This window comes from Adiantum capillus-veneris, chromosome 27 (assembly GCF_014529385.1).
Source record: "Adiantum capillus-veneris isolate H3 chromosome 27, ASM1452938v2, whole genome shotgun sequence".
In the NCBI taxonomy this organism is placed as follows: domain Eukaryota; kingdom Viridiplantae; phylum Streptophyta; class Polypodiopsida; order Polypodiales; family Pteridaceae; genus Adiantum; species Adiantum capillus-veneris.
Genome location: NC_140957.1, coordinates 34,214,846 through 34,240,491, shown reverse-complemented (window position 1 = coordinate 34,240,491; position 25,646 = coordinate 34,214,846).

Genomic DNA, 25,646 nt, shown 5'->3' with positions numbered 1-25,646 from the left:
CTCTTGCGTGATTCTTACCAAATTTTGATAAGCTTCAAGCTTAGCTTCTTCCATGTCTGGAGAAGGATAAATCTTCCATTTGTTTTCCATGTTTTAGCATGCTTTAAGTCCTGCTTGGTAGGCTTCCAAGGATACATTAATAGGCTCAAAAATTCTATCAACCAAAATTGATCCTCCAAATTTCACGGTTGTTTCTTTGATTTCACTTCCAGGTTCTTTCACCTTTTCTTGGAATAACTGTTTTGCTTTCTCCTCGATTTTAGCCTGCTGTTTCTGTTTTCTCATCTCATACCTTTTGCTTTTTCTTCTTTTGGTCTTTTGAGAGGCCACTTTTGTATTCTCCGAATCATCAAAGGAGTTATGTTTCTTTTTCTTAACATGGGCTCTAGTGATTACCTTGATTGGAACAACCGGTTCACTCTCGGATGAGCTACTAGGTATCACTTGGACTACATTTACTACTCTTTTATCCGTGTTTAGAGGATTTTTAGGACACTCTTCTGGGAAGTGTCCTTCCTTTTTGCAACATTGTATGCAATAAGCTTCAACCAACTTGAGGTTTTTGTCAGGCTCTGGACATTCATTTTTCCAATGATCATTGGCACCACATTTGTGACAGTTTCCTATTCTTGGCTTAATCATGGGTCTTACCATAGGAGGTCTAACACCTTGATTAGCTACATAATACATTTGTGCTAGATCTGGTGAAGCATAAGTCACAGGCTCTTCCATTGGTGGTGGATGTGAATTATACCAATCTCCTTTTACCATTACTGGAGATGGACTAGGCTCAACATAGGGTGTAACAGGCACTAGTGCTTGTTCATCTATGACTCCTTCTGAATGCATGTACTTTACAGGCATTGCATTATGTCCTGGATACGGAGGTTGTTGACCCAACACGGTTGAGGTCTTTCCATATCCATCGGTGTTTGAGATGGTGCTATGTTAGACTGGTATCTGTACATGGGTTGTCCTTGTCGCCTCATGGGTTCGTACTGGACATTCCCATCATACTTTGGTCGGTAGTAGCACTCATTGGTCTCATGGTTGGTCCATTTTTCCTCGATTGCACACCATTTTTGTATTCTAATTGGTTGACCCTGTTGAGGAGTCCCTTGCCCTGGTCTCCTTATAGGTGCTTTTTGCATGTTATTCATCATGTCATTCATCCTTTTGAGCATGCCTTCTATGGTTGAAAGTGGTGTTGCAGCAGCTGTTCCCACTGGTGTTGGTTTAGTGGAAGCTGTTTTCTCATTTTGGTTATCCTTAGGGACATCTTCTTCGTTGGAAATATCACAATTGTCTCCTAAGTCGATCACATCTAACACACACTCTTCTAGGGTTGTATGCTTCTTGCTATATAGTATAACATGAAGTTCTTTGTTTAGCAGTCCCTCTAGAAACAATGATACCAATCGTTCTTCTGCAGGTATCTCTAGCTTTGGACATCTGGCAATGTATTGTTTCATTTGAGTTGCACAATTCCTAACAGACTCACCTTGTTTCTGTTTAAAGATATAGATTTGGGCTACAATATTTGTTTGATCCCCGTTTTGGAACAAGCATCTACAAATCCTTGAGCTAATGTGTTCAAGTCCATGATTGACCTTGGTGGAAAGTTTTGGAACCATGTCAATGCTTTTCCTTTTAATGTCATTCCAAATGCGTCGAATTGAGTATGAAAATCGAATATGCGTTCTGATCTCAGCACTTGCTTAAAGCTTGCTAAGAGGTCATATGGATCCTCAGATCCAGTGTATTTTTTGACCCATTTTTAAAAATCAACTGGTCTGATGCGTCTATTTGGTTCAACTCCCGGTCTCCTGGCAGTTGGTCCTGTTCCGAGTCCTTCAAATCAGTCTGTCGAAAATAGTGACTCATGTAGCCCTGGACTGGCCTTAGTGTCACCCAGTTTTCTGTGTGATGAGGTGGTTTCTGGTTTCTTAACATTACTCTCAGAAGATCTCTCACGGTGTTCATCTCTTGGAATAGTTTCTGGTCCTTGGCCCAAGATCCAATCCCTTATTGAATATCCTTGATATTTGGTTTGTTCCACCTCCTCAGGAGTCATCATAACAAAATTATTGTTATAACAATCTCTAAACAGGTAGGTTGGTAGATCTGCTAGTCCCTTTTCTTTGATTTTGAAGATATAGATGATCTTTATGGGTGTTAGCTGTCCTGATTTGGCATGCAAAGTCCATAGAAGATCTTTTAAGTTTCTATCCTCCCAACAATAGAATCTGATCCTAGGATTATCAGTACTAAGCCATTTCAAAGGCTTTAAATCAACTTGATTGTATCCTTCTAATTCTAAGGTTGGTGGTCCTTCTTTTGCGGCCATATCTAGAATTATGGTATTTACTTCTAACCCCCATTTGTCTATCATGTCAGGATTTTCAACTTGTAAATACTGAGTTCTGTTTCGATCTATGTACATTTTTCCTTGTTTGTTTGCCTTGATTTTCTCTTCGAACTCAATACTATGGTCATCAATGCGAATAGTGTACTCTTCCTTAGGATCTAGGTAAACCTGAGCTCCATGACGATTACTCTTATAAAAAGAGAGTATATGCTTATAGCGCATTGTCGTTCCGATCTCTGAGTGAGTCGAATAAGAAGACATTTTGGACGTCGAATCAGAAAAAGTGTGTGAGACTTCTTCAGGGATAGTGTGCAAGGAATTGCTTTGATTCACGCTTTCTTCGGTGGATACTCTACTGGAGGTTTCTCCAAATATGCCCTGATTTCCTAGTACATGACCAAATCTAAGGTTCATAAATACTTGTGAAGCCCTGAATAGAGTACTTACCTTTAAATTGACTTGTTGTCTTCCACTTGACTTGATTGCACTTTCTGTCAAGCTACCGATTCCTCGTCTGCAACCCGATTCTTGTACAAATTTGATCAAGTTAGCTATTCTTTCACAAAGACAGTATAATTTTTGCTAACTATTGTGATTGTTCTATGTGTATCACTTCAATCGAGCTAATTTAGTCAGCAGTTGATATTTTCAAACTCGACTTTGGCAAAAATCAAAGGATTAATCTGCAACCTGGAAACTGCGTGAACATGTACCAATTTGGATCCGAATGAACCCAAAATTGCCCAATGGCTTTTATTATGTTGTTCTAACACTGTACAAGTTAAAAAGTCAAAAATGGTGGCTCTTTGTAGCAGTAGTAAATAATCTTCACAATTATTTACTTTTGTCAGCTTTTTACATTTTTTGCCTTGGTTTTCCAAGTATACAACCTGTTAAGGTCCTTGGACAAGTTTCAACAAGTTTGGACAAAATCTGTTCAAGTTTATCAACTGTTTCGTGTCTGCACACTTTGATTTCAAGAATCTGGCTTAAGTCTCACTTTTGTGATCCAAATTTCACCAAAATTGATTTGTGGGGTCTACTTGATATGCTTGACCTTGTGGTATGCTCAAATATGCCAGAGTGTCAATTTTTGGAGCATATGTAAATAATCATGATTATTTACTCTAGCTATTTTTTTGCAAGTTTTTGTCCCAACCTTGACGCAGATCTGTTAAGCACCTCTACTTAAGGTCTCTAGCCAAGTTTCATCAGGTTTGGACAATTTTTTGGTCAAATGGTCATCAATTTTTTGTACGCAGACTAACTTTGCAAATTTGGTCACAATTTCCAATCCAAAGATCCAAATCTCACCAAATTTGGTTTGTGGGCTTATTACAACATGGCAAAACTAGTGGTATGCTAACTTGGTCAAAAACGTTGAAAAATGGGACAAATGTAAATTATCGTGATTATTTACTTATGGAAAATTATTTCATCTTTTTGGTCAACTGAGCATGTATAATTGTCTATCACAACAATACAAGCCTATGAATTAAATTTCATAAAGTTTGGACTATTTTTCCCCGATTTACACTCAAGTCTTCAAAAGTCAGTACAAACTTTAGAATTTACCCAGTTTTTGGTCAGTTTGGAGATCCAAATCCAATGTGTTTTTACAAAAGCTGTTTGTACACATGCAATGAGTCACTGGTATCAACCTTGGTCAAGTCTGAGCTGAAAGTAAATAATCATGAATATTTACTTCAAGCTTGAAATGAACCATTTTTTGCACTTTTGCCATGGACAGTCATTTCATGAGTTATTTTAAGCCTATGAATCAAGTCAAAACTTAATTTGGCCTAAATTGTCAAGAAAAAGCAAATAATCTGAGTTATGAGCCAACTCTTGAAATTTTTACGTTCATACAACTTTTAAGCTTACTCTCCATTCGGATTGATTGGTTTCTCCAGCTCCCTTTGTTTTTCTCGTTTACAAACAAAGCACCTATGCTAGATTCTACTTATTTGGTTTTTTTGACAAAAAACGATCATACGGAACATATTCGCTCTAGTTACTTTGTGAGGGGTGACATATTTGGTATGGAATGAAACAAGTGATAAAATCACAAGGCCCGCCCTTGAGAAAAGCAGGGGACCATTGCAATCTTAAAAAAAGAAAAAAAAGAAACAAACGTTACAAAAATTGCAATAACAATGGCTTTATTGCCAAATTTGGGCTAATTAAATCTCAAAAATACCTTTATATCTCAAAATCAAGAAATTAACATTTCAAAAATGCATTTACATCTCAAAATTGGAATATTTTCATCTCAAGAGTAGGAAGGCATGTTATGTGAATGTGGGAGACGAAAAGTGGCGAAGAGGGTGACCTAGCAGGAAAAAAAAAAGAGTAGGAAGGGATAGTGGTAGTTGTCAGAGGGGTTGGCACGTGAAGAGCACTACAAATTTTGTTATTTATCTTTTTTTATATTTGAAAACAAAAAAACTTCAAAATTTAAAGAATTTGTGTAAATTTTTTAAATTTAGTTATTACTTCTAAAGTTTCTCATACATAGATATATAGGTTACATAAGTTTTTGGAAAAAAGTTAGCATATTAAATAGGCAAACTACTTTATTCCTTCCTTTCACTTTCTCTCACCAACTTTGCCCTCACTCCCACTTGCAATCTCTATCTAACGGTTCTCTCTCCCACTTGCCATGCCTTCTCTCTCTCTCTCTCTCTCTCTCTCTCTCTCTCTCTCTCTCTCTCTCTCTCTCTCTCTCTCTCTCTCTCTTTCTCTCTCTCTCTCTCTCTCTCTCTCTCTCTCTCTCTCTCTCTCTCTCTCTCTCTCTCTCTCTCTCTCTCTCTCTCTCTCTCTCTCTCTCTCAAAAGCTCTCGGCTCTCTCCTCTTGCCTGCGTTTGTCCACCACCGTCGATGAGCTCCGTTGACGCCGCCGACAGTCGACGACCACCACTCGGGCCACCTCACTCTCTCTCTCTCTCTCTCTCTCTCTCTCTCTTCCTCGGTGGGGCGAAGAATGTGTATGGCACTGCAGGCAGAGTTGCAATAGTTTGAGACAGATCCATTGAGCTGGCTAGAATCCCAGCAAGAAAGAGGGAATCTCCACACTTGCACGACAGGAGGTTGCCATAGAATCAAGAACGGTCAGGCACCATCGTCACTTACCCCTTCCAAACTGCATGCATATGTATGTGCTGCCACCGTCTCTCCTGCTACTCCAGACATCTTGCCACTGGTATTGCATAGCGCCACTAATTAATTAGGTTCTACCTGCACGACCACACATTTCTTGCTTTAGACTATTGTCTAGAGCTCTGCAGCCAATAGTTGGAGGTTGGAGCACCCCTGCCCCCTTACACCTTTGGCATTCTGAAGCGACACTTCATCTGACAGCTACCCAATATGCGATATTTATACTGTTGCACCACCAACAATTTATTTCTCATTCTCAGATATCTGTAATCATCAACGAAAACCACATGTAACCCTCCCTCATAGACCACACACACATGCACTCACACACACTTTCAACCTGGTGTCATCTCCTTCCCCATCGCTAGGTGCTATTCCTTCTCACTGTTGCCCCATCACCCTCATAGTTCTCCTCAAATCCCTCACAATGCAGGGCAGCTCTACCTGGCCCAACCTAGTCCAGTTGTACGTGATGCACCAACAGTGCACTATCACGCAGGGCAGTACGCAGACTGAGATATAGGGAGAGACTCTCTCTCTCTCTCTCTCTCTCTCTCTCTCTCTCTCTCTCTCTCTCTCTCTCTCTCTCTCACTCTTTCAAAACCATTGCTTGGCAATGCTTTCACTTGGTTGCATCTAGCCTGACGACAGCATTGTGAGGGAGCACTATAAAAAGATCTCTCTCTCTCTCCTCTCTCTCTCTCCTCGCTGCTACTGCAGGCGGCTAAGAACGACTCTCTCTCTCTCTCTATCTCTAATCAAGTGCAAGGACGATGATGTGGAGGGATCTCAAGCAGAAGAGGGAAGCAAGGATGTGGAGGGATCTCGAGCAGAAGAGGGAAGCTCTGTTTGTTGTGGACATTTATCCTTGTTTTCTGCTGATCAACCAACTCTGCAGAAGCCATGTTTTCATTAAGTCGGGAGCTTGTCTTCCTCATTCTGCAGTTCCTGGATGAGGAGAAGTAGAAGGAGACAGTCCACAATAGGCAGTGAGAAAACTGGGATGGCGAAGCTAAGCTTGAGCATGTACTCAACCCAGGAGGTGTGATGCAGTATTTATTGAGTTAAAACTCCACGCAGGAAGACGATGAGGCCTGGGAGGGATGTAGAGGTTGGGCGTGATGACAGCTTCTCACTTCAATGCTGAATGAGATCAACTTTTTGAATTTGCACTCATTATCCCAAATGGCTTTATTAAATACTCATTCTTTTTAGGGCTCTCCCCTCGTGACTCCAAGTCCCCAACCAGTCAAAAACTGTTTATTTCAAAAATAAAACTATGCATTATAAATCAAAGGAGTCCAAAATCCTTTTCACTTCATATTTCAAAACTCAAGACATGTCCATCATCATCATTAGGTTTACAAACTCTTTATTTAAATGAGTGCCCACTATCTCATTTCAACCAATAAGCACTTTTGGCCTCCGAAAAAATGCTTGAAAATAGAATTCAAAATTTTTTATATTTTAGTAAGTAAAAAGAGAAGTGATATCTATAGCCTTTGCCCTTTGGGCAGGCCAAAAAAAGTAGTTTTCAATTACATGGAATCTAAGAAAATGCTTTTATTTTTTCTCTCGCCCCTCGCTGCCTCGCTTTCCGTTCGTGCTTGTTTTCTGCACACCCTCGACATTAGGCAAAAGAGCTCGCCTGCCCATCTGTTCATGCTACGACAGGCCCCCACAACGCGATGCTTTTATTACTTGCGAGCATACATAACTCTGACACAAAGTCTGTCTGGTCGCACGTGTGACTGGCAGAACCACCTTCCATATATTGCAGACTGCACCATGCCCTACTTTCTGCACATTCACCCAAACAACACAGAACAGACCCAAAGTCACCCAAACAACAGGACAGAAGAGATTATGTAGTCTCAACATCATGTACATAAACTCTGCACATAATGTGCTGCAAACACTGAAGGCCTGTTCTCAGGGGCTGCAATAGCCAGATGTGAGCTTCTTGCTCGGGTTGCCATCTCTAATTGAAGCCAATGCTGCTGACAATAGCTAGCAACCAAATGCGCAGACTGAGCACCCATGCGCTACATGGCTGCAAATCCGAGAGAGGGGGAGATCTGCTGAGGCCTGCACCGATATCTTCCCCTCACTGACACAACCAAAGTCTCCACGCGCACACGAACAAGGATGGAGACACGTTTCAAAGAGAGAGAGAGTGACACTCAGAGTAAATTATTGCTTTTCCTTTTGCTTCCTTGACAACACGGGAATCTCTCTGAGATGCCCCTTAGGACAAACACAGAAAAAAATCAACATAGGTGACACACCATACTCGCCCTACGTTGAACTTATTAGGGGGAATCTAGTGCAATCCCATCCCCCCCCCAAACCCCAAAACACAAAGCCTTTTTGTCTATGCCGTCCCTGACCCGCCGCCTCTTCGCACCGACCTGCACCACCAAGCACGACTCTGCACGACCCACAGGCCAATTGCATCGGTATGAAGCTGGTTGCACCTCTTGCGATGCCCCGGCTTCGCCTCTCTACTTCAACAACTCCTGCGGCACCACCATTTCCAACAGTGCCATCTCCACCATCACTGACGGCTTCGTCTGGACAGACACATTCTTCTCCGTCTCCACCAATAGCCGTAATCTTGGCCCCCTCATCACCATCCCCAAATTCGCTTTCGTCTGCAGTGCCGATCTCCTCCTCAGGAAAAACTATGTCCCCTCTGGTGTTGTTGGTGATGCCACACTCAGCAGAGCCTTGCTTGCCCTGCCATCATAGCTTGCTGCTAAGCTTACCCTCAAACCCATCTTCACTTACTGCTCCACTGTCACCTACAATGCACACGCTGCAGCAGCTTTGGACCCCCCGCCCTTGCGCTTGCTTCCCTGGCCAACGTCTGTTGTCACAGTAGACCCTGCGCGCGCTGCTGACACATACATGACCATTGAGTTAGGCAGGGAGCACAGCCACGAGGCTAGCTCAACCCGCTCAGAGACACATAAAAGCCTACTTAAACAGTGAGGCACCGCAGCGAAGAGAGACCCTTAACAGCCAGGCAACGCAGGGAGCAGACCGGCTCAACTTGCTAATGGAGATTGCGCGCAGTTCCCATTGCAAGGGTTCACTCTCTACAGATATCAATGCTAGAGAGAGAGAGAGAGAGAGAGAGAGAGAGAGAGAGAGAGAGAGAGAGAGAGAGAGAGAGAGAGAGAGATAGAGTCTGCACCGCCACACAGAGATAGAGACAAGGTGCGCAAGAGCAAAGGCCTCCTTGATCCTCCTCCCTTCCTAAAAAGGACATGCGTCAGCACTTCAATAAAAATTAAAAAAATCTACCTCCTTGTCCACCTTTTCAAGTCTTTCATGGGATTTCATGGGAGAGTCCCTTCGGGATTCTCCTTGATTGAGTAGCTTACAAAAATTGGGGGGACATATACATATCACTCGAACCACTCTTTATTAACCGGAATCAACTTTAGATCCTATGTCCCCCTCCCCCCCTTTCCACTCTCTCCCATACTCTCTCTTACATGTCGTCCCCCTCCCTCCCCCCCCCCCCCCGCGCGCTTGTATGCTCCACCTTCACGTCCGTCGACTCCTGCCTACAGAGCACCACAGAGCATGTTGACATACTAACAAAGCACGACCAAGCGTGACATGTTTTCTCTCGCCCAAGTGAAATTCAAGGTGCAACTATAGGTGACTGCATATATGCGTACGCCAGATAAGAATACCTGCAGGATTACAACATTCAACAATTAAGAAATCTGCAATCACACAATTTCCAACAAGTAGCAAGACACATAAACATGCGTCTAATGAAAGCGCAGGAGATAAAATCTTAAAGCTACAAGACAAACTGTCTTGCGAATGAAAATCCAACAGAATGATTAAATCAAGCAGGATACGTAGCGGTTTTCTGCAACAACAAAAGATAGAAATTGACAGAGAGAGAAGAAACCTCAGTTCTAGGGTGGTCGGTTGCAAGTAATGACATGCTGTTGAATTCCATAGCCGCATACCTCTAGGTTTCCATTCAATTTTGTTTTTGGAACGATTGGGCTCCTCTAGCATAGGACATTGTAGTACCGAATGCTCTCACACACGTGTAATTTGTGAATCATCATCTCCCTCACCTTCGTCAACTGTGGCGTTTTTGCGTGCATTCCCCTTATAGCCCTTAACGCAGAATGGACAAGGATACAAAGCTCCAGTCCCTTGTTTACACCCTAGTATGCACTTGATTGTTTTCAAATTTCCACCTAAGTGCCATTCAACTTCAAATTCTCCTATGCCATCTACCTGTAGCTTTTCTCCAGCTATCTGTGCCTTTATGACATCTGTTATCCACGGAATGCGTTCAAAAATCCATGCAAGCACTTCATGGGTCTCCTTGGGAACCTCAATAGCACCAAGCCACCATATTTCTTTCTCCAACTGGACACTGAAAGATGGTACACAGTCATTGTATGCTTTGCATGAAATAAGGCCTCGTTCGCTCGAAGGCTACAAAGCGTCAAATTCGACATACGAGGTCAAATTGACTCCAAATTGGCCAAAATTGGATGAGTTGCTTTACGACTATGTTGCGGACAAGTCCATATCCTCAAAAGTGACTGACCAACTCTACAGGCCGTGTAGTCACAAAAATCAGAGATTTCAGAGTCGGCAAAGCATGAAATGATGTCGGCAAGAGTAAAGTTTATCAAATTCAATTTATAACTTGTTTTAGGTGTATAGAATGTGTTTAAGTCAAAAATTTACAAGTTTTGTAAGAAATATGTAACTCTTGTAAATAATCAAGATTATTTACTTTTTGCACTATTTTGGCTCAAAGTTGCATCATCGCCTCACCTATCACTTGTACACATCCATTACATGCCAAATTTCAAGTATGAGCCAAAATGATCACATATAACTTGGAAAATTGCCAAAAAACGCAAGGAAGTCCTTGCAAGACAAATTATGAGTTATGAGCCACATTTTTTGATCCAAATCACCTCATATCACATACACAAGGTCTATACCATGCCTAGAACCAAGTTGTACCAAAAAATGTTCATTTTGATGAAAAAGTTAATAATCACGATTATTTACTTTTTGACCAAGATGGAGGAAATTTGCAACTTTGACATCATAGATCCAAAGTAAATGATTTCCTAAGCACACTAGCCAAGTTTAACCAAATTTGGAGCTCAAAATTTCAAAATTTCTAGACATCTACTGTATCACAGACCTAAAGCCTAAATATGGCACCATTTTTATCCTGTGCATCCAAATGAGCCCATATTTCACTCAGAGTATCTTTTTGGTATATACTTCAAGCCTATAATACCAAATTTGCAAAAAGTTGAAAAAATTACTCAGCTGCAAATAATCGTGATGATTTACTTTTGTTGCAATTTTTTGTTTGGACTTCATAATTTTGATCTTTTCATGTTTTTATGCATCTATGCATGTTCAAAAATTGATTTGAAGAAAATTGGACGCAATTTGTCAGCATTACAGACTGAAGGACATTTCAGAGAAAATCTACCAAATTTGCCAACTTTGACACTCTATTCACTCCACAGGAGCCATGCAAGCAGCAAAAGGCCAAGAAGAAGCTCAATCAAAAAGAAAAGTTGCAAGAGCTACCACCATACCAGCTGGACCCCAGTTCAGTCAACACTGCCAAAGCGACCTATCTGTCAAGAGAACAGCTTGAAGAGCATAACACCACAGTGTTCACAAGTAGATTCAAGAGCAAAGAAGGACATTAGGTAGAACTGCAACTTCTACCAAAAGAAGTTTATGATGTCGCCGCAAAGACCCAGACCATAGAAGCCAGCAAAAGGTTGGGACTCAGAGAGTTTTATGAAAAAGAGCCATATGGAGTGGACTTCCAAAAAGCTTATGAGCTCTTGTCCATGATCAACGAATATGGAACCGCTTAAATCTCTAACCAGCAAGGAAACAAAGTTGAAGTGGCGATTACCAAAGAGATAGTTGCAAAGGCACTCAAACTGCCAACAGAAGGGATGACAACAAGGGCACGAGATAGAAAGATGGCAGGAACCTTCACCAAGGAGACCGCCATTGCCACATTTTTCGACCTCATCCAAAAACAGGTGGAAGATTCTGCAAGATTGTACCATCCGCACTTTCAATTCCTCCCCAAGAGACCACCAAGGTATACGACACCTAATCATGCGATTGCCACAACCTTTACACAAGTTGTCAAATAAAGAACCAAGCAACCAATTGACCATGCGCAGTATGTATTTTCCACATTGAAGGGGACAAAGGAAGAGGGAGAAATAACATATCTCGGAGCACTAGAGGTTCTAACCAGGATTTCCTACCATGCTATTGGCATGGCCAACAGCTTGCCACCTACCCCAGATCAGAACACTTGGATAGTGTCAGCACAACCTTCCCCTCGAGCTACCAGATCTACCAAGAGAACATACAAGTCTGACGAAGAGTCTACTAAGAGCTCCCAATAGTGGCATAGTAGTAAAAGCTCTGATAACGAGGAAAGAAGAGCACAGATCAAAGAAATGGAGATAAAATCCGTCGTAGCACACGAAGAGGAACCGCAACAAAAGCATGCTAGGTTTGAAAGAGAAAAGCATTCTTACAAACACAGCCGCCAGAACAAGGCAAGGACCCAACAAAGTGGGTACCAATTGAATTGAAAGGACCAAGAACAAAGCATCATACCCAGAAACACGTTGAAGATCCCACAAAATTAATGGAGAAAATATATCAGGAAGCCGAAGCTTTGAAGCTGAATGAAGCCCAAGAAGCGGAACGAAAAGCTAAAGAGACGACGAAGTAGCAAAAGCAAGCAAAGGAAGTAACTGTAGGAGAAGCACATCATGATCAAGGTGATATGTCTCCATGGCCTTCTTCACCTGCTTAGGAACAGCATGATCATCCAATTCCAAGCCCACCACCATCACGAGCAGATAAAGCCAAAGAACCTGAGCCCACAAAGGAGACACAACCTGAACAAAAAGAAGCAACTGAATCTGCACAACAGGCAGCTGCAACACAAGAGCAAAATAAGGAGCTAGGGCCAGAGCCAGAATGGACAGCGAGTCGTGCACCAGAAAACACCACCGAAAATGAGCAAACAAGCGAACAGAAGTCCGAGGAAATACCTTCTACCTCAACACAACAAGAAAAGGCCGAGGCATCCATGAAGCCTTAGGATGACAAAGAAGAAGAAGGCTAGCCACAGCCTCAAGCACAAGAACAACCAGCTGCCATGACATAGCTGAAAGATACACAAGAGACTGCAAAAACATCAAGGCAACTAGCACAAAATGAAGATTGCTAGTCAAATGATGAAGTGATCCTGGAAGTCAACGAGTATGCCAAGAAAATGCAAGACATGACGGAAAGACTCCGCTCAGCAGCACTTAGCCACAGCATAAGGGCTAAAGAACTCGAGATGGTGATTGACGCTCTCCAAGGAGAGCTAGACGACAGATTAAACGTCATCACCAATTTACAAAGGCAAGTGCAAGAATTGAAAGCCAAAGCTGAACAACATCAACTAGCAAGGGACAAACAACAAAAAGAGATGAAGGAGCTCGGTGATCTACTTACAAAGTTTTCAGATGCTTGCAAATCAAAAGATGAACGGCTGATAGACGTTACCAACGAACTTCTAACTACAACCCTATCAATTCAAAAAATGAAAGTACAGCTAGATGTAGCGAACGCCTCCCTTCAATACTCAGAGCAGAGAATAAATGATCAGGCAATTTTCCTGTGGCAAATAAAAGTGGAGGGTGAGCTGGTTGAACAAGAACCCAAGGTACTTGATTCTGTTCACAAGAGCACCTGCGGCCCTACAAAAGGATCCTACTTTCTGTCCTGTACCAAGAGTAAGGACCTGGAAAGCACATGAGGCATTAACAAAGAAGCGGCCAACTTGGTTGAACTACCCAAGATTGCCTGCTCCAAAAAAGAGACCGTCGATAGAAGAGTACATGGTGAAAACCCTAACGGGTGCCATGTCCTTCTTCAAAAGTCTACCGGATCTATCATGTGCAATGCTTTATAAAATTTACCGAATTTTTCTCACTTGCATCAAAGTTTTCCATGAGCCAGAGAAAGCAGGCACCCCGTGGATGTCATTCCTCGAGGGTAACAAAGGTTTGTACTACGATCTCAGTGGTCAACCTTTCGAAGAAGTCCTCTATGGTCAGATGTATGTTTTTACCTTCTCACAATATGCTCGCATTTGAGAAAGCGTTCTACACGGGGTTCTTCACTTGGCGAATGAAGATATTTGGGCGAGAGATTAGCATCCTGACATAAACATTTGTGGGCTACTCCGCAGTAGAGCTGAACAACAGAGTCACTATGCAGTTCTTGTAGGTACCGAATAAAGAGAGGAAGATCAAATACAAAAAGGCCCTAAATACGCATAAAGACCACCTCATTAGCCGTCGAGTGACAACATATTCAAGGAGGGAGGGAATGTTAGGAGCAAGCTAACCCAGATACCATTTTTTGGAGCTCTTATTGTAAAAACACTTATTATTTTTTATAAATCGGGAATATTGTAACTCCTATTTTTTGGATTAACCTTGTAATTGATGAGCCGAGGTTGCAAGCTTCCAGATTGTATCAACCTTTCATTACCTATTTTTAGTTAGATCTCCCAAATTATTAGTTTTGACCACCAAAAGCCTTGGCTAAGGTATAAAATCCAATTTTTGTAAGTTATTTGGATAATGAAATACACAGCGTGAGCTAACAACGCTCACTTCTCTCCTTCTCGTGCTTCCTACTCCCTCCCCGATTGTCACATTGCAGTTGCGTTTGTTGCATTGCAACCGCAGGTGAGAGCTCTACGCATTGACATAAACACTTCATGATATTTTGTAGTTTTTGGCATCATCGACCCGCGGCCTAATTTCATCATAAGTAGGAATTTACACTTCAAAATAAAAAACTAAGCATAGGTGGGGTATTGGGGCATCATTGCTAAGCATTTAGGTGTATTCTAGGTAAAAAACAACTAGGTAAAAAATCAACTACTATTAATAATCGCGATTTTGGCACTTGACTTAAAGTGGGATTTGAGACCATAAGCATGTGTGCTTAGGTCTTATAAACATGTCCAAGAAGTTTCGTTATGTTTGGATGTCATTTGATACTGTAATTGATGTGAATTGTTTGCCAATGAGCGATTGGCTTTTGGTGATTTTAGTCACTTAAGTGTAACTTGAGTTAGATTCGAGTTGTTTGTTGTTTTCTGAGAGATTCACAACCTCTTGTAGCGCATATGCACTAGTCAAGTCAGCTTCGTTTCATGGATTGACAATTTAATCGTGGTTCTCGCTAAATCTACAATAAGATAGGATAGTGAGGTTAGACTCCCGTCGCAACAAGCTTCCAGATTGTATAAACCTTTCATTACCTATCTTTAGTTAGTGCTCCCAGATTATTAGTTTTGACCACTAAAAACCTTGGCTAAGGTAGAAAAGCCAATTTTTATAAGTTATTATTAAGTTTTGGATAATGAAATACACAGCGTGAGATAACCACGCTCACTTCTGTCCTTTTTGTGCTTCCTACTCCCTCCCCGGTTGTCACATTGCATTCGCGTTCGTTGCATTGCAACCACAGGTAAGAGCTCTACGCATTGACGTAAACACTTCACGATATTTCATAGTTTTTGGCGTCCGTGACCCGCGGCCTAATTTCATCATAAGTAGGAATCTACACTTCAAAATAAAAAACTAAGCATAGGCGGGGTTTTGGGATATCATTGCTAAGCATTTAGGTGCATTCTGGGTCGAAAACGACTAGGTCCAAATTCATTGATGTTAATAATCATGATTTTGGTACTTGACCTAAAGTGGGGTTTGAGACCATAAGCATGTGTGCTTAGGTATTATAAACATGTCCTCCAAGTTTTGTTACGTTTGGATGTCATTTGATGCTGTAACGGATGTGAATTGTTTGTCGATGAGCGATTGGCTTTTGGTGATTTTAGTCACTTCAGTGTAGCTTCAGTTAGATTCGAGTTGTTTGTTGTTTTCCAAGATATTGACAACCTCTTGTAGCCTCTATGCACTAGTCGAGTCAGCTTCGTCCCATGGATTGACAATTTAATCGTGGTTCTCGCTAAATCTGCAATAAGATAGGATAGTGAAGTTAGACTCCCATCCCACATAAAAAATCATTCTTCTTTGGATTAATGAAAAGTTTATTCTCCCTTAAAGCTTGAAAAATTACCTAGAGGTGTTGCTTATGCTCCTCAATGGATTTGGATTAGATGATGATATCATCGAAGAACACTCCAGTAAACATAAGGTAGGGTCAAAATATTTTCTCCATCAAGCGGTTGAACGTGGCTGGAGCATTTTTCAAGCCAAAAAGCATGATAAGATATTCATAAAGACCAAACGTTGTGGGAAACATGGTTTTTATGATAACTTCATTCACTATCTTTATTTGATGATAGCCACTTTTAAGGTCAACCCAACTGAAGTAGGTCTAGCCTTGTAGTACACGATATCTGTTTTTGATAGTGATAGGTTTAGTGCTCAATAGTTCACACACATGCGGTATGCACCATATTTCTTTTGCACTAGAAGGATAGTGAAAAACAGGGAGAGGAACTAGGCCTCACTATCCCTTTATCTACTAGTTCATGCACTTGCCTCATAATCTCCTCTTGTTGGGCTTGAGAAACTCTATAAGGAGGCTTATTAGGCGGTGAGCTCCCAGGTAGAAGCTCTATGTTATGGTCATCATCCCCTCATTTTGGAGGTAACTCTCTACAAATGTCTTTGATAAAAACATATTGGAATCCATTTAAGAAATTAGACAACTCTAATTTTTCTTGATTCCTAACATCTTTACCTTAAACATTCGGGTCACTAGTGGATTCTTGGACAAAAATCATGTACGTAGAAAATCGAGCTATTCATTCAATTATCAAAAGTAGGTGAATCTCTAAGTGGTATGGTAGAGCCAGACTTATTAGCATCTATATACATGCTCTTTTCCCTGTAGGTGAAGTAGATTCTCCTTTCAGGGAACTTTATGTTGGCAGTCATGTGGTTGAATCATGGTACCCCTAGGATAGCATCCTCGTGTTGGAGAGGAGAGATGAGGAAATCTTCTTTGTCAACATAGCTTTGGACATATTGAAGCCTCAAATTCCCAATTAAGGGCATGACGGAGGCTTGTTTTCCCTTGAAAGCTCCATTGATAGTGATCGTATCTCCCATCTTGAAAGCTTGTAGGCCCACCTTGGTGGCCAACTCCTTTGATATAAAGTTGTGAGTAGAGCCAGGGTCAAAGAGAATAAGGGAATCATGCTCCCTCACCTTTCCCCAAGCATAGGAAAGGGATGAGTCTTTGCAATGAGTATTCTCTTTTAGAGCTTCAACCGTGGAAGCTCTAGGAGTGTCATTGCGTACATTTCTTTTGGGGCAAGAACGATAACCATGTCCTTGCTCCCCACACTTAAAGCATTTATGGTCTTTACAAAAGGCCTCTAATTCTTTGGGAGAGAGCTTATTTTTACCTTTATAAGCTCCTTTCTCCTTGGCCTTGTTGTTGTTGGTGTTGCCTTGGGAAGAGTTTTGAGCATAGCTCTTCCTTTTGACTTCATCTTGATCCTTGTTTTCCATGGGATTGAAATTTCTTCTCGCCCCTTGTTTTAAATTGATACTTGAAGCAACCATAGTGTGGTGGATGACTTCGGTGATACTACTAGGCCGTTGTGAATTGACATACTCGGCCATTTCTTCACGTAATCGTGCACAAAGTTGTTGCTTTTGTTTGCAATTGAGTCTATTCCTACTCAATTTTGCAATGAGGACGGCTATGACATAATTCCCATACAAATGATCTGAACCCTCCACATTGAAGATGAAATTGAGGAACCCAAGGATTTGATGAAATCTCAACAAGTATTTTCAAACCTCTACTATGATGCAACATATGAGTTAGAAGAACACCTAGCTATCTCAGAAGATTCCGGGTCAAAAGAAGAACACGTGAGAGCTAAGCTACTCATGAAAGGAGGGGAGGAAAAGTTTTTTGACTTTCCAAACCAGAAATCGAGAAGAAAAAAATGGTATAGATGGAAAAGAGACACCAGAAATGTGAAAGCCAGAGATATGCCATTAGTCTCCAGTAGGACACAGTTCCTAATGCAAATAGATGTACATGATTGTGTCAAGGACAAAATGACTGGCAGATATCCTTCAAAAAAAAATCCAAAAATATCAAAAACATTGAGAAAAACAAGGAAGGATACTCAAGCAAAGCCAAAAAAACTAAACAAGGAGTCAACCATGACACGAGTTAAGCGGAAAAAGAAATATCAAGAGTTAAAAAGGAGATATATACAACCAAAATGGAAACCACAAAAGAGGATGATAAAGATTTAATGAGTGTTCCATCCCATTACAAGAAATATACTCTCCAAGATCAAAACATCATAGTTGAACAACATGTTAGAGAATTACGAAAACAGGGCGAGTTCTACGAAGGGCCTAGAAACGTGAAGAAGATAGATTTGGCTGAACTAGGAGAAGAACCTAGGCATGCCTACATTGCAAATGACCTAACAGAAGAAGAAGAAGAAGAGCTTACTAAAAGAATACCGTGATATCTTTGCTTGGTCTTACAAGGATCTCAAGGGTGTTGATCTAGAAATCTGTCAACATACCATACCCATGAGAGATGATGCAAAACCAAGTAGACAAAGGCCATACACATACAATGAGATATTTTCCAAGAAGATGTTAAAAAACTAAAGGAAGACAAATTCATTGATAAAATTGAACACATAGATTGGGTGTTTCTAATTGTGGTACCCAAGAAGAATGAAAAATTGTGTGTGTCAACCTCAAGAAAGTGAATCTAGCTAGACAACTTTCCTCTTCCAATCACTGAGCATGTTTTAGAACGAGTTGCAAGAAAAGAAGATTATAGCTTTTTAGATGGATTTTTGGGATACAATCAATTTTTGGATAGACCCAAAAGATTAGTATAAAACTACTTTTGCAACGGAATGGGATGTTTTTGCCTATCGGGTTATGCCCTTTGGGTTAACTAATGCTCCTGCCACATTTCAAAGATTGATGAGTCATGCTTTTAAAGAATATCTTAAGAAATTCTTGAAAGTATATATGGATGATCTATGCGTGCATTCATCAATCCAAGCTTATCATTTTGAACACCTCAAAAAGGTATTCAAAAAATGTAGACTTTATAGGATTTCCTTAAATCCTGAAAAGTACACATTCATGGGAAGACAAGGAAAAAATATTAAACATAAAGTGTCTAAAAATGGCATCGCTACTAATATGGATAAAATTCACGTTATTGCTGATTTGCTTAGACCAACAATAGTCAAGGGGATTCAAGCCTTCATGGGACATTGTGGATATTACAGACGGTTCATTTACATGTATGCTATAATTGTAAAACCCATGTATAGCTTGATTACACACTTTGAGTGGACTAATGAGTGTGAAGAATTCTAGCTTAAGCAAGCTCTCACCTCAGCTCCAATACCGAAAGCACCAGATTGGAATAAGATATTCCACATACATGTAGATGCTTCCAATTTTTCCATCGGGTGTATACTAGATCAACCAAGAGACCGGAAAATTGATTTTCCTGTTTCATATGCTAGCCGATAGTTGAACATGGCGGAAAATAATTATACCACCACAAAAAGGGAAGGATTAGGAATGATCTATGTCGTAAAAAAGTATAGCTATTACCTATTGGCAAACAAATTTGTGTTCTTTGTGGACCACCAAGCCTTATCGTACTTGGTCAACAAGCCATACAACACAGGAAGAATAGTGAGATGGTTTATCATTCTTCTAGAATTTGATTTCATTGTAGTTGTAAAAAAGGGCACTACTTATCAAAGAGCTGATCATTTTGTATAGGATTGTTTCAGGGGAATCGCCTAAAGGAGTAGACGATGATCTACCAGATGCATCTCTGTTCTCCGTGGAAATGATACCTCGATGGTCAAAAAATATGGTATCATTGATGACCATAGCTCAATTGGATTCGCAAATACCACTTCCTATTACAATTGGATTAATCCAGCAATCGATAAAGTATTAGTTACTAGCTGGTAGGCTATACAAAAGAAATGGAGATGGAATATTGCTCTTATGCATTAATCTTGAAGAGAAAACCCAATACCTAAGTCAAGCACATATTACCATAGTCGGACTTCACTTTGCGTAAGACCAAAGTATGCAAAGGATCTTGAGACTTGGAGTATTTTGGCCAACTATGAGGAGTGATGTTTTCTCTTTTGTAAAGTATTGTCCTCAATGTCAAAAAAAAACACCCGTACCTCATGTGACATTGTTTCAAATGTCACTAGTCACTTACTTATCGAACCGAACATTTCCTGAGGATATGAGTAAACGCCATCAAAGAGAAATTGAAATAGAAGCAGGAGACTATGCTCTTATTGAAAACCAATTGTATAGAAGAGGTAAGGATTAACATTTGCGTCTTTGTGAAAATAAAGATGAATATATTCCGATTATAGAATAAGCACATGCTGGATTAGCTGGAGGTCACTTTTCTAGTGAGATCACCACAAGAGCAATCTTATTGGCAGGCATATGGTGGCTAACAATTTTTGCAGATAGCAAAGAATATTATCAAAGATTTCATGCTTGTCAACGAGCAAAAAATACCAACACGAGTAGATAGCATGCCCTTAAGACCAATTTAGAGCTTTTGCAAAATGGGGTATAGGCTTTGTTGGGCCAATACAGCCACCTGCTTATAGAACCCAAGCTCAATATAAATCGTAGCCACAGATTATTTGACCAAGTGGATGGAGGCTAAAGAAACTCAAAAGAATGATGCCAAAACCACTGCCGCATTCTTATATGAGTATGTATTTACAAGATATGGACTACCAATAGAAATTGTCAATGATAGGGGAACTCGTTTCCTCAATGAGGTAATCGAGTATCTACTTAATGAATTTATGGTCATCCATAACAATTCAGCTCCGTATCCCACAAGAAAACGGACAAGCTGAGCGTACAAATAATATTCTTAGCTCGGTATTGACTAAAGTTGTTAGTTCAAGAAGGACAAAGTGGAAAATGAATCTCCATGAAGTGCTATGGGCTTATCGAGTTTCATTCAAAACAGCTTTAAATGCTACACCCTTTAACCTTGTTTATGATCTTGATGCCATATTGCCAATAGAATTTCTATTACCAACACTAAGGGTAGCTAAATATTTCGAGTGGACTGGGCATGAATTGTCAGAAAGACTTGAAGATTTAGAAAAGCTAGACGAGCAAAGGCTAATAGCTGTAGCTCACATCTATGCACAAAAACGAAAACAAGAATAGTTTTTTGATTCCAATTTAATCACAAAAATATTCAAAAAGGGGACTTAGTTTTAGTCTATTCCCTTAAGCAACACATTCCCAAGTTTAAGAAAAAGGGAAACAAACCGTTTATCATTGAAGATGTATCTCTAAGTGGAGCAGTCAAGTTGTCCACCCTAGATGGTGAACCAATGGTTAATTGGATTAGTGGATGCCCTTTAAAGAAGTACAATTTGCCGCTAACCAATGAATTTCTAGAAATAATACATGCAGCCAAGCGAAGGAAGATAAAACGACAACAGGCTATTGAGAAAGCCCAAGAGGAAGCTCGGCTTCGGGTACTCAAAAGAAAGGCTGCTCTCAAGAATCAACAAATACCTATTCCCATCAACATACTGAAAATAGATAACCGACAATGGAATTGAAGAAAGATGCAGTGTCAATGGATGATGAATGGTTAGATGGAATGGACCTTTATATCAAAGTACAACTCAACAATCATAGCACAAATGCTTTGGCCGATACAGGAGCTAGAGTAAATGTAGTCAGGTATTCCACATGCAAGAAAGCAACAACTTAGTCATTGACAACATGAATAGCTACTATCAAAGGATGCAACAAGAACCCAACACCAACATTGGGAGTAGTCAACTTGAACGTGATAGTACATGGATGTTCATGTCTTCATCAGTTTGTATGCTTACCAGATGAACACATGAATGAGACAATGATTCTTGGAATTCCCTGGATGCAGACATACAAGGCATTACCAGATTGGAATACAAATCATCTCAAGCTATCACGTAAAGGCGGATAACTCATTGTTCCAATTGCAACAAGCAAGGAGGAATGGAAAGGCAATTACGAGCAAAGCAAACCACAAAGTAATCAATCTTCTCCATCCTATCAACAAGAAAATGCTACACGTAGCATGCAAGGAGTCAGGCAAATTTGGGTATAGAAAGCAAAGCTTAAGGAAAAACCGATTCAAATCTGGGTGCCCAAAACATCATCGACAAAACCAAAGACGGTTCCGAAGGTCAAAATACAAAGACGAGCATCTCCGAGAAAGGAACCTAACACAAGACTTATCTTCTTTGCAATTTGCAAAACCAATCAAGCAATGGAGAGGTAAGCCTCAAAAACCTCAATCACACCATTCCGACCAAGACAAATCGAGATATCAATGGAGAGTAAATGCTCAACAACAGTCATAATTGATAGCAAAAGCTCAGGAAATCAGCGTGCTAAAACATCATGATGGTACAATCAAGCAAAGAGCACACAAGCTACAAGATTGTCTCTTTGGAAGACAGCAACAGCAAGCCTCGATATCAGAATCCCTTGAGTTAATTACTCAAGATCCAACTGTTGCACAACATAATGGTATGAACTACATTGATCTTCAAATCAAGGTAGATCCAACCAGGCATAGACATGATTGTTCAACCGATGCACACAGTCGTCCCGGAGTACGCCATCTAGGAGGGGTGAAAGAGTACTCAGTAATTAAGGACAATGTTTGAAGAGGAAGAATTTTTTTTGATGTTAACGTGTAATTTTTTGTCAAATTACCTAATAATGCCCTTATATATCGTCAACAGGGGAAATTTAACTAATAATACTCCCTCATGAGCGTAAATAGTGTATATACTATCAAAAAATCATCAAAAATGGTCCTTTTTGGTTACTTTTTTATATATTTGAGACTTAAAATTGAAAGAATCCAACAAAAAAAATAAAGATCTGTTTTGTAATGGATTTTCACTTTGCTTTTTTACCGCATTTTGTTATTTTCTTTGATTTTTCCAAGAAACATGTCAAAAAATAATAATAAGTAGCAACAGAGCTCAGATGGAAAAACTGAAGAGACGGTGGTGACCAGAAAGACAAGACGGACAAGCACAAAAATTTTCAATCAAATCGGCAAATGGAAGCAGGAAGCCTCAATTAAGCGGCTAGACCTACTTTTGTAGAATTGTTGCAGAACGAGCTACGAGAATCTGATTGGAAACTTTTTTGAGTCTAACATAGATTTTACGGCCTAGTAGGACTAACATGGGAATGTGGGAAAAATTGGTTCAGGAAGTCCGAGTATAGATAGCCAAGGTAGGCTAAAATCACCTCATTTCCACTTGTTGCCTTTGGAGACAGAGCTTTTCGACTTTTTCACACGTACTTTTCGGAGTCTACAGTCACCTGTTGTCAGCGTCGTCTCACATGAGACATGACGGGTAAGTTCCTTACTCATCAATGATCCATTTTGTACTGTCGGTAGCTAGTCTAAACCCCTAGAAAAAACCCTAGAATCCGAGGAGTGCACGAAGACCTATGACCAAAAATCGACCATAGCGGCCTGTCAGCTCAAACAAATCGGATGAGATTTGAACTGTAGCATGCCCCAACATAATTGAACACTTCTATATCAACAGTTGACCATTCGGCAAGGGTGGAGGGGGTCCCAAGTAGAAAGTCTAGGTTTTTGGCAGATGTCAGAATTGGATTCTGACTCCACATACAGCTACCTATGAGATCTATACACAATGTGCATGATTGGTTTTATAAAATCAATCAAGCCAAGCCCTCGAAAAGAAAAAAATGGCTCGAAGGCTACAAAGCGTCAAATTCGACATACGAGGTCAAATTGACTCCAAATTGGCCAAAATTGGATGAGTTGCTTCACGACTATGTTGCGGACAAGTCCATAGCCTCAAAAGTGACTGACCAACTCTATAGGCCGTGTAGTCACAAAAATCAGAGATTTCAGAGTCGGCAAAGCATGAAATGATGCCGGCAAGACTAAAGTTTATCAAATTTAATTTAGAACTTGTTTTAGGTGTATAGAATGTGTTTAAGTCAAAAATTTACAAGTTTTGTAAGAAATATGTAACTCTTGTAAATAATCACGATTATTTACTTTTTGCACTATTTTGGCTTCAAAGTTGCATCATCGCCTCACCTATCACTTGTACACATCCATTACATGCCAAATTTCAAGTATGAGCCAAAATGATCACATATAACTTGGAAAATTGCCAGAAAACGCAAAGAAGTCCTTGCAAGACAAATTCTGAGTTATGAGCCACATTTTTTGATCCAAATCACCTCATATCACATACACAAGGTCTATACCATGCCTAGAACCAAGTTGTACCAAAAAATGTTCATTTTGATGAAAAAGTTAATAATCACGATTATTTACTTTTTGACCAAGATGGAGGAAATTTGCAACTTTGACATCATAGATCCAAAGTAAATGATGTCCTAAGCACACTAGCCAAGTTTAACCAAATTTGGAGCTCAAAATTTCAAAATTTCTAGACATCTACTGTATCACAGACCTAAAGCCTAAATATGGCACCGTTTTTATCCTGTGCATCCAAATGAGCCCATATTTCACTCAGAGTATCTTTTTGGTATATACTTCAAGCCTATAATACCAAATTTGCAAAAAGTTGAAAAAATTACTCAGCTGCAAATAATCGTGATGATTTACTTTTGTTGCAATTTTTTGTTTGGACTTCATAATTTTGATCTTTTCATGTTTTTATGCATCTATGCATGTTCAAAAATTGATTTGAAGAAAATTGGACGCAATTTGTCAGCATTACAGACTGAAGGAAATTTCAGAGAAAATCTACCAAATTTGCCAACTTTGACACTCTATTCACTCCACAGGAGCCATGCAAGCAGCAAAAGGCCAAGAAGAAGCTCAATCAAAAAGAAAAGTTGCAAGAGCTACCACCATACCAGCTGGACCCCAGTTCAGTCAACACTGCCAAAGCGACCTATCTGTCAAGAGAACAGCTTGAAGAGCATAACACCACAGTGTTCACAAGTAGATTCAAGAGCAAAGAAGGACATTAGGTAGAACTGCAACTTCTACCAAAAGAAGTTTATGATGTCGCCACAAAGCCCCATACCATAGAAGCCAGCAAAAGGTTGGGACTCAGAGAGTTTTATGAAAAAGAGCCATATGGAGTGGACTTCCAAAAAGCTTATGAGCTCTTGTCCATGATCAACGAATATGGAACCGCTTAAATCTCTAACCAGCAAGGAAAAAAAGTTGAAGTGGCGATTACCAAAGAGATAGTTGCAAAGGCACTCAAACTGCCAACAGAAGGGATGACAACAAGGGCACGAGATAGAAAGATGGCAGGAACCTTCACCAAGGAGACCGCCATTGCCACATTTTCTGACCTCATCCAAAAACAAGTGGAAGATTTTGCAAGATTGTACCATCAGCACTTCCACTTCCTCGCCAAGAGACCGCCAAGGTATACGACACCTAATCATGCGATTGCCACAACCTTTACACAAGTTGTCAAATAAAGAACCAAGCAACCAATTGACCATGCGCTAGAAGGGGACAAAGGAAGAGGGAAAAATAACATATCTCAGAGCACTAGAGGTTCTAACCAGGATTTCCTACCATGCTATTGGCATGGCCAACAGCTTGCCACCTACCCCAGATCAGAACACTTGGATAGTGTCAGCACAACCTTCCCCTCGAGCTACCAGATCTACCGAGAGAACATACAAGTCTGACAAAGAGTCTACTGAGAGCTCGCAATAGTGGCATAGTAGTGAAAGCTCTGATAACGAGGAAAGAAGAGCACAGATCAAAGAAATTAAGAGAAAAGCCGTGGTAGCACACGAAGAGGAACCGCAACAAAAGCATGCTAGGTTTGAAAGAGAAAAGCATTCTTACAAACATAGTCGCCAGAACAAGGCACGGACCCAACAAAGTGGGTACCAATTGAATTGAAAGGACCAAGAACAAA